This window comes from Neopelma chrysocephalum, unplaced genomic scaffold, assembly GCF_003984885.1.
Source record: "Neopelma chrysocephalum unplaced genomic scaffold, ASM398488v2 Primary Assembly neopelma1_24, whole genome shotgun sequence".
NCBI lineage: Eukaryota > Metazoa > Chordata > Aves > Passeriformes > Pipridae > Neopelma > Neopelma chrysocephalum.
This window is the reverse complement of record NW_020897693.1, coordinates 9,101,684-9,116,271: the sequence shown is the minus strand read 5'-3', so window position 1 is coordinate 9,116,271 and position 14,588 is coordinate 9,101,684. Positions and strand designations below refer to the sequence as shown.

The 14,588-nt window shown below is 40.6% G+C and overlaps 1 protein-coding gene across 5 annotated transcripts in view; it reads right to left on the bottom strand.

Annotated features, from left to right (window-relative positions):
• The window catches only part of MOB2 (MOB kinase activator 2), a 112,537-nt gene that overhangs the window by 11,799 nt on the left and 86,150 nt on the right, over positions 1 to 14,588 (bottom strand). The gene's annotated exons all lie outside the window — the stretch shown is intronic.

Genomic DNA, 14,588 nt, shown 5'->3' with positions numbered 1-14,588 from the left:
CAAAAGCAGGCTGCAGCAGGATAGCTCTCAGCTGGAAAACCTGGTGCAGCTCATTCAAAGCTACAGCATTCCTTGCTCTCCAGCCCTATGTTCTCTGGCATACCATTACTGCCCCAGAGAAAAGGTTTTTCAAACCACCACACCTTCTATCAGCTAGAAGCACTGATAACCACAAAAACACCTGTTTTCTCAACTCCTGGGAGACCTGAGACAGAAAGAACCAAGTTCATATCTTTCTGAAAATCCTTTAAAATCCAATGCATTATGAAATGACCTTCCATTTGGATTTATAAAAGTAGACAAACAATAATTCCATAAAATGCATTTATCTCCATGGCATATTGAGATTTTTCATCTTCCATTTGTAAAGTGTTTGCTGTAATAACCGGAGTCTTCTCTCACTCTGTTTTTAACATCAAGCTAGACTCTCAACCCAACCCATATTCCTGGACCAAGGAATGGACCTGGACCTCAGTCCTGGACCAGTAGGACCTCAGAGGAAGGACAGTGGGTAAAGCGCTCTGGTCTTCTAGGCTATGTGGTCAAACACCCATGTATTTCTACGGTTAAAAAATCCCTAAGCAGAGACAGAAGATCTATTTAATGGTGAGGGACAAGTGTAAGGCAATACTGGCTGTGCACTATCACGTGAATACAAGGAGGAGATGCCAGGACATGGTTAACGTCAGCCTTTCTCGGTTAAAGTGTTTTTAAAGGACTGGTAAAGCCAAGACAAGCCCACCTTTGCAGACAACTGCATTAAGTTTGCTGTCACAACTCATCTAGATCCTATCCAAAGGAAATCAACCTCACATTCTGGGTCTTAACACAGTTTAAATAATCTTCCAACTGTGTGTTCCTGTCTGAGATACACGCAGGCTTGACTTTTGCTGATCTGTTAATTAAACCCATCTTCAGAGAGAGTCATTGTTCACATCATCCACACCACAGTAGGGAGAGACTGAGATGTGCCTTTCACGGGAAAGCAATGCCATACCTTGGGTCACAGCACTGCCACTGTTTACTGTCTGGAACTTGTATTGAGTCTTGACATACTTGTCTCCAACCAGTATTGGAGTAGAGGGACTTCTGGATTTTGAAAAGGCCATCATCAAGGAAAAACTAAGGAAAGCTTGGTGACAGCAGCACAATATACAGTTACACGGTCACGATACATTTACACAGATGTTCAGAAAGCACTGCAGGTCTCTTGTCACACTTTCCTTCCTTATGTTAATGACAAACGTGGGTTTCATGCTTAGAGAGAAGATGCCTATGGCATAAAACACCTTTTTAAAGAACACAAATTCAGGATGAAAATAAACTAAATCCAGTATTGGTGAAGAGAAATTCAGTGCTCAACTCCTCCTGCACATCTCCTTTTTCTACAGTAGTGCATTCCAATTCAAGTGGAGCCTGCAAGATTTGTCACTTATATTTATTTAGTGAAGTAACCTGGACTAATTCTCATAGCTGCTCTACAAAGGGATGTTTTAAGACATGTGAAGTCAGTTGTTCCTCAGCACAAAGCTCTTAATACAGAGGGGATGCTCAGTTAGATAACAGTTCCTGATTGTCAGCTAACTATTCCCATCTTCAAACACTTGCATTTGCTACATTTAGTGGTTTTTGGGTTTGGTTTGGGGGGATGGGATTCAGGCATTCAAGGATAATTTCATTTTAAAGAAAATTATAGTTCCAGTAACAGTCATGCAGAAAATACCTTCAACTTCAGAGACTGGTTTGACAAACCACATTAACCACACTCAGGGAAAAAAGTTATCAGTGAGAAGTAGTTTGGATAGAGTTTCTGTCTTTGCTGTAGTTCAGGATAATTAAACCAAGGGCCTCAGGTTAGGGCTGTGCCACATCAGCTAAGAACAGTCTTCTGAGAGGAGGTGGAGGAGGGAAGAGAGAGACAAAGAGGTCAAAAAGACAGTCTGTCATAGCCAGGCTGGGGAGGGAAACCACAGAAGGAAGCAAGGCACTGGAGGCTGAGGCAAGCCTTCCATCACACAGGAATGAGTGGTGTGTGTCTCACCCTCACTTCAGCATCTTCTCCCCATTTCATGAGAATAAACAAAAATTCAACATTAACTATGTTCACAAGTTTGCTACTGCAAACAACCGTACATTATTCCTCTACAAAAACCAGAACCTCGCATTTCCACACAAATGTTAATTCTCTGTTAAATTAGTATATGCAGCCACTTTGTGTCTTTTCAATAAAATTGTGTAAGTCTTTCCACGATTGCCTTGTACTGGAACTGGACTACTTTAAACAGAAGCTTCCTGAAGAATCCCATGCTCTGCCCCTTTCCAAAGCTTTGGTTTGGTTTAAAAAGAACGTGACCCATGGGTATCATCACTGAACCTGCAAAATGCCCATAATCACTGCTATCAAAGAGTTTATTCACACCACAAAAACCTGCATATCACATCACCATGTGCAGCACAAACTTGTTAACCTTTTACAGCTGCTGAGAGCTAAAGCAAGACCACAGAAATTGTTTACACCAGTGGATTTTTGTGTTCTGCATGCAGTGCAGCTGGAACACTACATGGCACAAATACTGTAAGTAAAAACTAAAAGAAACCCTCCAGCCTTAAAAACATCATTTTGAACTGGATCATGCACACCCCCTCAACTAAGCAGAACTTAGTTTATATTGATTTACTCAAATTAGTTGAGTCATATTCACTCTAGGCTGTCAATCTGTGGGTTTAGTTTCGAAACTATCAATACAAGCCCACACTTAAAGCACTTCTTTTACAAACTTACAAAGCTGAAGCGTACAGCAGTACAGAAAAACCTGGTTTAGAAACACAATTACACATGATTAAGAATCAATAAATAATAGTTCCATATTCTTTATGAATCAAAGCTCATACATTCACAGTCACCAGAATTACCAAATAGTGTAAAGTTTAGGAGTTAGCTTCCTTTCCCTCTACTCACCCCTACCTCTAAGTGCACTGTTTTTTCAAAGACTTGTAAGAAAACACCAGCTGGAATCAACTCCAAAGGCACAAAGTGAAGCATCCATTATTTCCTTGGTTGTGAGCATTCAAGATGCCTTCCTTAATTTTTCATTTTATGTTTAAAGTACACAAATATGAAAAATGTTGAAGTGTCCAGAATGACAGTTCTGTTCAGGAAACACCAAAATCCATCACCTGTAGATGCTTGTTTATGGGAAAACATAACTAAATGTGATCTAAGACCACAAAAAGAGCAGTACCTTTCAAAACACAGCTATAGGCACCCCAAGTCCTGATTCATGCTTACAAGTGTCTTTCTTCAAAAATAAGTGAATTCTGGTAATTTGTCTTAACATGTCCCTGTCAGATCAATTGTATCACCAAAGCAGTTGGAGGAATAGCTGTTATGTAGCCGTTTTGTGGTGTGTCAAGAGGATGGACCAAACGCTATCAGTGCTTAACTACCAAGGAAACAAACATCCTTAAGGAATCCAAGGAGACAGCACTCTGCAGTTTTTATTGACAGGCAAACCAGAGCACAAACTAATTCCTCAGACAACTCCTGGGATAGGTCTGTCTTTGGTTTTAGGCACTCGAATATGATGCCATAGGCCAAGTTACACCCATGAATACATTTCAGAGAGGGAAAAGCGATGGAAAATGGTAGAAGAGAGATCTAAAGTCTTAGAAGAAGGTTCAGCAAACTGGCTCTAGTCCAAGACAGTACAGTCACTAATGCTCTTAGCAGGGCTTCCATACTCAGCCTTGTGTTCAGCTAGAAAACACAGCAGCTGGAAGCTTGCCTGGAGAAAGAGATGTGTAAGACACTCCACACCAAGTGACAGGCCCAGTGGTCTGTGATGATTTTTTTCCCTAGTCTAACTGCTTTGTTAAGATCAAGTAAAACTGCCAATTTCCCAGCTTTTTTTCTTATCCCATCTCAGTTAATAAAGATTCTCCTCTAGTCTCTCATTTCCTTCTTGATCAGATGCTCAGCAGTTTCTTAGTTTAAAGAACTTTGCACTGTGGAGCATCTTTAAAGCACCATCCAAGTGTTTAGTTTTAAAACCATTTTGAGGGAAGTATTACTCCCATTTCACAGTAGAAACTGGCTGTAAGGTTCAAAGTTTATTCACAGTACAAATGCTAAAGATGTACTTTCAGTGTAAACCAACATGGTTTGTTTGGAAAGAAGCACATGTGGAGCAATCTGGTTTAGCTGAAGAAGTATCAGAGACACAATGACCACTATGTGGACATTCTTCATAACCTGATGTATAACTTTGAAATTGTACCAGGCATCCATGGTTCTGGTCCTGCACATCTGATTTATTGCCAGGCTGATCACACAGAGGGAATGCTAGTGGTATTTTAAATGCCAAACTTCCCTAAACTGATCATGCAATTTTAAATTATCTCTACCAATTCAGGATTTGTTTTTTTTCAGAGGAAACCAGCACAGCTATAATAATTTCTTGCTGTTCTCGAGCAAGCTGTGTGGTTTCCTACACTGCATCTGAAATTGAAATCTCTTCAAAAACAAATTATGATACTTTGATCCTCCTCTCCCATCCTTCACATCTAACTAACTGTCCTTGGGATGAGTGGCTATTTATTTTTTCTTTTTTAAATACATGTAATAAGTGAGTTTTTTTCTTTTCAGTGTGGCATATTAAAGTGGGTTTAGTACCAGAAATAAGAGTAACTGTAGAAAGGAAAAAAGTTTATTTAAAAAACGCCCCTACAGTGATGATGACCAGAGCTCCAGGCAAAATTCTGACCACTCTGTGCCCTGGGATCATGCACTGGTTTTGGGTTCCAGTAGAGTCTTAAACACACTGACTTCTATTTGAAAATTGACAGACCAGGTCTGACAAGCCTAACATGGCAAATCTGTCTCCCTGTTTACAAACGTTAAAACTAAGAAGTCATCTCAGGTCTGTGAGGATGAAAACCACCACGGATCACGAAACTTAAGGGACAAAGATGCATATTTTGTGATTAATGTCGTGTGGTTTTGTGGGGGTTATTTAGCAACTGTATTCCTTACACAAGGTTAATTGCTATAATCCTGGCAATCCCCAGCAAATCAAGAGAAAGCAGGTCTCAACTGTTGACAATCCTGCTGTGACATATTCCATTAGTGTTGGTCAGAGGAGAGCAGAACCCCCCAGTTCACAGCAATGCATGCAGAAGTGGCACAAAAAGAAAAAAATCTGTTTTAAGGAAGATCAAAACCACAGATGCCCACAGATGTGTCACTAAATTATATTTTAAAAAAATCACCTGAAGGTTTGGAGGTTATTTTCAAGTAACCTGGTTTGCACTTTACAATTTGAATAGTTCACAATCTGGGAAAGTTTGGGGTTTAAATGGCACATTTCCAACTAAAAACTTCTATGTGGATTACAGTCTCCAACAGCAACACTGTATTCCAGGTATACCTCTACACACTGAACTACCAGATATATCAAACTATCTGGGCCTTCAATTTTTCATCCTGTAATTTCTTCTTTCTTTTTGAAGTGTTGTGTTTTAAAATATCCTCCACTGATGAATTGTTATAAAGTGAATCATTACTCCTGCCAAAAGCCACTTTCTTGGTAATTTGAGGATGAGGGGTGGCTTCTTAAAAGACAAAATTAGAGAGGCAGTAAGCCAACAATTTAACAGTGTCTTTTAGAAGCTTTGTTGTTGACACAACACAGTCTTTATGAACACTTTGTTCCAATTTTTCCAGTGAATAAGGGTTTTTATAATTTAAAATTAAAGGTATACTGGACATTTGCATTTTAGCTTCTCTCCTCTTCCCTTCTTTGGGTAAGGAGTCAAAGGCAACGTGAGTGGAACAAAATACAACACATTAAGGTAAAAAAATTCTAACATGCAAGCTCTCCCCCTCTAATCTACTCCCTTTGCAGAAAGGAAAAACGTAATGATTTCAGCCATCCACAGAAGGCTACAGCTTTGTAAGGAAAATCGGGTCAGTTGCTCACCGATTTACTTTTTACCTTTATGTTTTTTTCTGTGGCCCTTTACTGGAAAGAAATTATCAGTTCGTTTCTGGTTAGAAATGTTCTGCGTAAGTATGGGAGTCCTGAATCCATTCATAGCAGGAAGGAAACAGTTTTATGAGCTAAAATTTACGAGTCCTAGTGACAAGAACAATGAAGAAGCAGGTTACGCCAGTTTTTACAGGTCAAGAACAAAGTCTTGAAGGCTGTCCAGTTTCCTACCTCAGCAGCTCACAGTCTTTTCTCCTCAGTTAAGAGCAAGAACTGGAAACTTAGAAGTGCTAGGAAGCTTAAAATCCCTTCTTGGTAATTCAGTGTCTTTATTTATTTGTACAGCATGCAAGAAAAGGGGAATAACAGCTTCATCTGAACATCAGTAGAGCTGCCCTTCCTTTGAGAAAAAAGCTAGAGATGATATTTATATTTCCCCTCTTTCTTTAAAACAGCTCAAGATTGGCACCTCTGTGGAGATTTTTCTGCAATCCCATGTCCTGTTTTAACCCAGATCACTGCTAAGTCTTCAGCTGAAAGTGCCATGTGACAGCACACCCAGAACACAAATCCTGGATGTACACATCCACATGCAGGACTGGGGAAGGAAAGAACATCAGCACAGGAAGGGAAGCTGTGCAAGGTATTGGAAAGCAAGTCCAAATCCTGGTGCATCATACAGTACAATTGTTCAGAAAGTGCTGTGGCCAGTCCATTTCTCCCAGGCTGGGGAAGGGAAGGAGACTAAGCTTTTTAAGACAGTCTCCATTCTGATCTCCTCTTGCCCCAGGTCTCTGACAGACTCCTCTGATCTCAGCTTCATCCTTCCCCTCTCCCACCCTGGGTTAGCTCCAGGGCTTGGTTGCTGTGCAGGTCTAAGGGGGCTGCGCAGCATAAAATGTCTTTGGCAGCATTTTTGGCCCTGCTTCTTCATTCTTGTTCTGTTTTTAAAAGTTACTAATAGTTTATTCAAGAGGAGGAGGAAAGAAGAATGTACCCTACATGCCAGGGAAACTTTTTCTTCTGAATTCTCATAGTGGCTCTTGGCCTTAAAAGGGAATCTTTGCTTGGCCTCCGGATGCTCTGCTGTAAACAGTCGGTGCCAAGGCATGGCAGGCATGTTAAGGATGACAAGTGCCATAACATTATTTCCTAGTGCTGCTTCCCAACAGAAAGCCCAAAACGTTCTGTAGGGCCAAACTGAGTTCCAGCTGGTGCTGCTGGCAGAGCAAGGAGAACATGGGGCACCTGCACATGCCATGTTTCTGGTACATCAGGCCTTTCTGCTCCCTTTTGTAGGACTCCCACCCACCTATTGGAGAATGATCTAGAACACAAGTCTTACAAGGAACAGCTGAGGGAGCTGGGGTTGTTTGGTCAAGAAAAAAGGAGCCTCAGGGCACCTTATCACTCTCTACAACTACTTGAAAGGAGGTTGTAGCAAGAAGGGGTTAGTCTCTTTTTCCAGGTATCAACTGATAGGACAAGAAGAAATGGCCTCAATGTTTAGATTGGATATTAGGAAAAATTTCTTCACCAAAAGAGTTATCAAGCACTGAAGTCACTATCCCTGGAGGCATTTATGATGTGCAGATGTGGTTTAGTGGTGGACTTGACCATGCTATGTTTATGGTTGGATTTGATGATCTCTGGGGTCTTTTCCAACTTAAAAAATTCTATGATTCCACTTCTCTCCCTCCTTCCCTCCTCTCTTGCACATCACCTCCCAGCACAACAAGCTCAGTGTTTGCCCATAATGGTGTGTCAGAGGCACATTAACTACACTGCTGAAACTCCCAGGTGTTTGCTGGTGCCCAGGTATGGCTACTCAGGATCCCCCATCTTCTCCTCAATGCTGCTCTGGGAAGAATGGCTGCAGAGGCAAGGCCAGGCATGCAACAGCTCAATTAATGCTACAAAAATGTGCACAGTGCATTCTTGTGGTAAAACACGCTGGACCAGAGTTTCCTTTCTTCTCTGGGCGTACCTGCCAGAACTCCTCCCCCAGACGGAAAGGAGGTATCCAGCCTCTATGGCTGCCTTTGGGAAGGGTCTTCTGACTGTATAGTCCTTGCACTCTCCTGGTTCCCCTCCAGACAACACACCTGGGAGAGGGGCTGTGTGGGACACCAAGGAAGTGATGTCCAATGGGAAACAAACAGATCATTTATTTCTAGGAGCCAGTGATGTAATTTAAAAGAAACAATTCACTAGAAGAAACAAAATTACCCAAGCAAATACGCAGTTGTTCTTCATTTTGAAATGTTCTCTTCTACCTTGGTGCCAAAAAGCCCACACAAACCCAAACCAGGAGGTGCCAACATCAAGCCTCAACAAGATTCTTTTCTTAAGCAACTTACTACAGTCAAGATTTCTGGTAATTTGTGAAATAGGACAAATCTCTCCTAAAGTTTATTTTCAAAAGCTCTGCGTGGAGCCAAATAAGGTCTGTGGTAACAGAGATTCAGTAGGTCATAGATTAAGTGTTGCAACAACTAATTTATCCAACGCTTAGAACAAAACACAAAGCAGAACCCTGCGTCAGAGGTGCCCAATCCTGAGCCTGTGACAGATATGGAGTGGTGGTTCTTGGCTTTGTTTTTGTTCGTTTTAAGTCTCCAGTTAGCAAACTGTCTGACAAAGGAAGCCAAAACTGAGCAGAAGGGAGGCAAATCCCTGCTTTAGAAGCAGAGTATATGCTCCCCTGACTGCAACTCCTCCTTCCCAAGAATGGCACTCAGAGCAGATCCCGGTGTGGGGCACTGAGGGACAGGAGAGGCCATCCCATGGTGACTCTCTAGGGCATCTCTGCCCAGCCATTCATCAGCTGAAAATACAGGCTGGAGTTCTGTGTTCTAGGGTTTGTCTTGTTAACATGCAGCCCATTTTAGTCCCCAGGCAAACACTCCAAATCCATTAGGCTCATACACAGTACCAAGATAAGGATGCTCCTGTATCCTTGTCTCCCTCAAAGGAAAAATGACATTAGTATTCTAGCAACACAAGTGCTTCCTCATCATCCTCCACTGCTAAATATACTCCCATACTGCAGCTATGCAGTAGGACCAGAATTCATTTCACCTGGCCACAGATATTTCCATATGTAAATATTTACATCTCAGCTAGTTCTCCAAGGACCTTTTGAAGTTAGCAGAGAGAGCTTTTTGTCTATAATGGAAAACATTTCTGTCCAAGGCAGAGATCTGTAGCATATCTCAAATTTCTTTAATTAAAACATACAGAGAAAGGAGAAAACTGGCTCTCAACTGAGAGCAGACAGTGGCAGAGACAGAAAGCCTGGTTCTCTAACATACGCTGCAGTGGGGAGGTCACCCACAATGCAGAGCCTTGAGAACAAGTGATGAAAGCAACTAAGTTTTGGGGCAGCTTTTAACACCCTTTTCACTCTGGGGAAGACAAATAGAGATCTGTCAGGTTTATTATTATATTCAGAGTAGTGTTTTTTCAACAGACAATTAGAAATTCTGGAGGCCAGAAACACTGCTTGCAAAAAACAAGGAAAAACTTAAATTGACGAAGGAAGTTTTTGTCTCTCTTTTAAGGCTTTTAGACTCTGCAAATGGAAAGAAAATGTGAATGTACTATAAAAACACCGAAAATTCTCAATTAACATATCCATTCCCTGTGTCTTTTCAGACACATTTACAAATTTAAGCAGGGATTTATCTAATCTCCTCTATTCTCCTATTTGAACACCAGAGTTATTTTGACTTCTACGTCATTACATTCAAGTTTTGGCAGCAACTGCTTCTCCTGGCTATTTTGATGCAGCCCCGTTATCTCTCTAGAAGAGCACGTGCAGTACACTGTGGTCCACCTTTGTGGGGAGGGAGTTCACCAACAGAGCACATAAATCACTGCAGACACTGTTATCTTCCAACCCTGATGAAGTCTGTAGAGCTGGCAGACTGTAAAGCTATCTTTTTATTTCTAAACCAAGCAAGTTTGATTTGGAAACCTCATGGCCTTGTAAATGTGGAATTTCACAACATAGCTTGCACAGAGTTGCTTTTCAGGATAGAACTGTGCTTTAATTGCTGGGAATTATTTCACCATGGCAACCTGGCTTCAGCAATCACACTTCTTGCTATACAGCCCAAGATAGACAAACGCAGACAGTCTGCTCTGTTCAGAGAGTATCAGGGTGCAGACAGGTTTGTCTTTGTAAAAAGTGTTTTTGTTTTCCTCATTGCCTTTTTGTCTTGCAAGCTCTCTTCGTACAACAACAACAAAAAATTATCTGACAACACTAACTAATATTAAGGACTGTAGCCTAAAGAAAACCTGCAACAAAGAAAATATGTTAGACATGCAGGCCAAGTTCAGAACCTTACCCACACACTTTGTTTAGGAAGATGGGTACATAAAATGTCTAATGTACAGAATTTTAAAATTCCCAACTTTTACAACTCTACAAAAATGTTTAAGGATGTATTTCACAGTTACACTGTACAGTCTGGAAGAAGGCAATATGGACTGCATGACATTCCCAAACAGTTAATGGGAATACTCACCCAGAGTCTGTACTCTCAATAGATAAATATTTCTCAACATGGTGCAACACATCAGCTTGCAGCTGAGCTCAGTCACAGTTGTCTCTCTCCTCAGCTCCCCAGAGGCAAGGAACAGTAAAGGACCATCATCTTTACTTCCGATAGGAGTGGGCAAATTACAACTATTTAAGCACAAAAAGTATCTTGCATTGGAAGGATAAGTTAGTTATTTTTGTTGGGAAGAGAGTGAAAGTAAGTTCATCACCTGCCTTCCTACTACAGTTCTACCTTGGAAAACGACATCTATATGTAATCACATAGCAGGCAAGACTTCAGCAGCTGAATCCTTCACATAAAACATTATTTGCTTTACGTCTAAAAAATGTGGTTTAATAGGACAGAAGAGTGCTGGGGCACACCACAGCTGAGAGTGCTGTCAGCTCACTTTTAAAGCCATGTACCAACACACACGTGCATCTTGTTGCATTGAGACATAGCTATGGGGAATTCAATTACCTACCCAGTCATCAGTTATTGCACAGGTTGGGCAATGAAATACTAATTGTAAGGAAGCAACTCCACATGAAATTTTCATCCTCTGTATCAAGCTTCACAAACTCATCTCTTACACTTTAAATTAACTACAGCATTGCAATTAGGAAGGATATTTATTTACTAGAAATGACCTTTGGTCAAGGTCAGTTCTCAATGGCAGCTTTAGAGATCAAAAATGGATTCCTTTGTCCCTTTTGTTAATATTTTAGATTTAATTTAAACCAAAGTTAGTTCAGGGAAGTTCCACCTCTCCTGGCATGCCTTAGGTCAGATCCCATGATGAGAAACAGTGCCTTTCAGTCTTAATATGAATTGTCTTGTAAAACTTAAAAATTGAAACCAATAGTTGGAAAGTATAAACTGTGTTTCTCCTCCTCACAGGGTAATCAAAGCATTATCTTAATTAACAAATCTTTCATTAACAAACGATGTGTACAAAACATTCCCTAATGTAACCATGTAGTTAATTTTTAAAATTTTGTGACAGAATGATGCAATGCTCTGTTCAGTTTTGTCATCAATAACACACAGTGGTTTCAGAATTTCTTAGAAAACTGCACATTGAAGTTTTGCTTTCTGTATAACAGAGGAAGAAAAAAAATCTATTTAAAATAAAAATGCTATGGATTCATGGGCCAAAGTAAAGAACATTTGAATGACTGATTGAAAAAAATAGTAGGGTGGATAATAGTTTAATTACTGGTACAGTTAGATCACTGTTAATTACCTTGTGAGACAGCAGTGATTCCCAAGCCTAATTTATTACTTTTTCAGATACGTCACAGGAGACTGAAAAGCAAGTAAGAGCACCTTTATAGACACTCACTGATCCACTAGCAACCAGGAAAAAAACCCCCACAGATATTTTAAAACTCAGTGTTACCTCCAAGGGCTTGCTGAAATACAAATTCGTTCTTTTAATGAAATGCTGAAAGCACAGCCAAGAAATTGGTTAAGAAACACTAGTAATTTACAAAAACAAATATTGAAACTAGGTGCACAGTTGTGTGCTGAATTTGTTTCATTCCCTTGGTTGCATGTGCAAATGACAAGCAGGCTCTTTTAGCTGTTCATGTGGATTTGCAATTGATAAAGTTCATACAAGCCTGGAAGAACACAGTCCCCAAAAGACAGTGCGCAAAGCTGTGCTTTTGCACGAGCTTTTGCAACGTCATGTCACACCTCAAAGCAAGGAATGGTCCTGACCAGCTGACTCTCTTCAAACCCAGCCCGCACTGCTCACCAGAGAAGCCCCATTTCAGTTCCAGGCATTATCCAACAGTTCCTGTTGGTTTTGCAGAAATGTAGCCATACTGCTTGTGTGCTTAGCAGCTTCACTATGAAGAAATGAAAGACAGTACCCAACCTATGAAGAAGTCTCTCTCAGAAGAGTTTACTATTGCTGTTGGCCGATGCAGTTAATTCTAAATACTTAAGTCTCTACTTCAAAAATCAGTAGGAACTCCTCTCATAAGGCTTGCAACTGAAATCACTTAACAACAGTGAGCTCAATTGCTAATAAAATGTGTGGATTTAAAAATTTAAGGACTTGAATGACACACCTAGGCATGGAAAAAATCTTTGTATGCTGCAAAACAACAGAAAAATAAGTACTTCAACTGAGACAGAAAACAGTTTGCTCTCTGTCCCACACAGATGGTGGTTTCAAGACCCCAGGTTTTATCTTTTTCTGCATAGGTTTGTTCTGAAGAAATATGGCAGTCGCTTCAGAAGTGAAGATTTTGTATAACAAAGAATCAGCAAAGTCTCTTTCATCTCATTTTTCCTTTTCCCTGTCATGACAAATGCATCCTGCTGATGGTTAGCATTTATCCCTGTAAGGCTTTGGTGTTCTGAGTCTGGGATGCATTGACACATTGGACTGAACAGCAGATCTGAGTGTCTTGAGTGTGAGTGGAGGTACCAAGGTGTCTCTAATGTTATCTCACCTCTGTGTGAAGTTACATAAAATCACCCAAGCCTTCTTTCTTCATTAACTCTGTGTACTTTGTATGGAGTGCCAGGACTACTTTTTTTTTCCAGATATTAAGCTAAGAGTTTTAATATTTTGTCATTATCTGCCTTTCTGAGGACAGGTGCATTCACTGCTGATTCTTCCTTTTTCAAAAATAAAAGGAATCACACAGACATCCACAATGTTCCTTTCACCTCGGGAGCATCTGCTACCACCAGTCCCTGCTGTCTGAGCAAAAGTACTTGTAAACTTATTTTAGTACCAGACAGTAGAGAACTTGGAAAATTAACATAGCAGCATTTTCTGACAAGCTCAAACCACCTGACTTTGGTGTTAATGGACTCCATTCCCTCCAAGAAGTGGGTTTTTTTTCTTCAGAAGGCTGGAAGAAAGGGTTAATCCATACATCCTATCCCCTTCTCTTTCCAGAGACTAGGTGCTGGCAGCTCTTAAAAGAAATGCAACATCTCTTCTCTGACAGCAATCTGCCGCAGTCTTAGTTAAAATTCTGTAGAGCCACACAGCACCAGGGATGAAGAAAAGGAGTAGAAAACCCCCCTCAACAAGAGAATGCTTTAACACACTCAATTTTGGTGTGGTCACAGAGAAAGATGTATGATAGAGGAATGGATACATTTTGTCTTAGCCATTTTATAGACAGGAAAATAACTGGTGGGAGATTGCATTCCTAACACCACACCTCTTCAAAAAAAATCATCAAGAAAGGCAAGAGAAAAAACCTCTTCTACAAGAGGAATATTTTTCTCCTACAAATCTACCTGGTAAAGGCCTTGGGGTGCACAGGTTTGAGATACCAGAGAACAGTGGATAGAAATTGTGTGAAATAGATACTTTCTCCATAAAGAGCAGCAGTAGAAACATGGGCTATTGCAACACAGGAAACAAAGAGACAAACCAGAAATTGTAGGCAACTCCCAGAAGGATGAATGTTGCATGCTCATACTTTGCTCATATATAAACTGAAATAATCTTCCAGGCTGAAACAAGCAGCTAAAATCTGGAACAAATCCTATAACGAAGCAGATGCATACCAAGGAAGCAAGATAAAAGAAGGGTGAATAATTTCAGAAGTTTGAGATTATAATCAACTCTATTCTTTGTAAAGTGTCCAGGAGGCATCTTCAGAAAAAAAGCAGCATACTTTTGCCCCTAAACCAGAGGAAAATGCTATTAAACCTTGGGCTGGGGCCTTTCCTGTACTACTTCTGGAGACACCTTAGAGGGTTATTTCCACACAGAGAAGAATTTAAGCAGTCCTCTCCCTCTGGCTATCACTTCACAGGATGTAGGACATGTAACCAAAATACCACTCAGTGTTGTAAATACCTCTGAAGAAAGACACCAACTTCTTCATTAAGTTAATACACTGTACATGGTTCACTAACTTTCATAAATGCACCAGGGTCATGACACTCCCAGAGCAAATACAAGTGAGCAGACTGACAACTACCCCAAAGCAATGGAGGAGTGCATGGCTTGCTGGACTGCCAGAGAGACAAAGCATCTTTCCTGAGCACAGCTCCAAGTCCTGAGCTC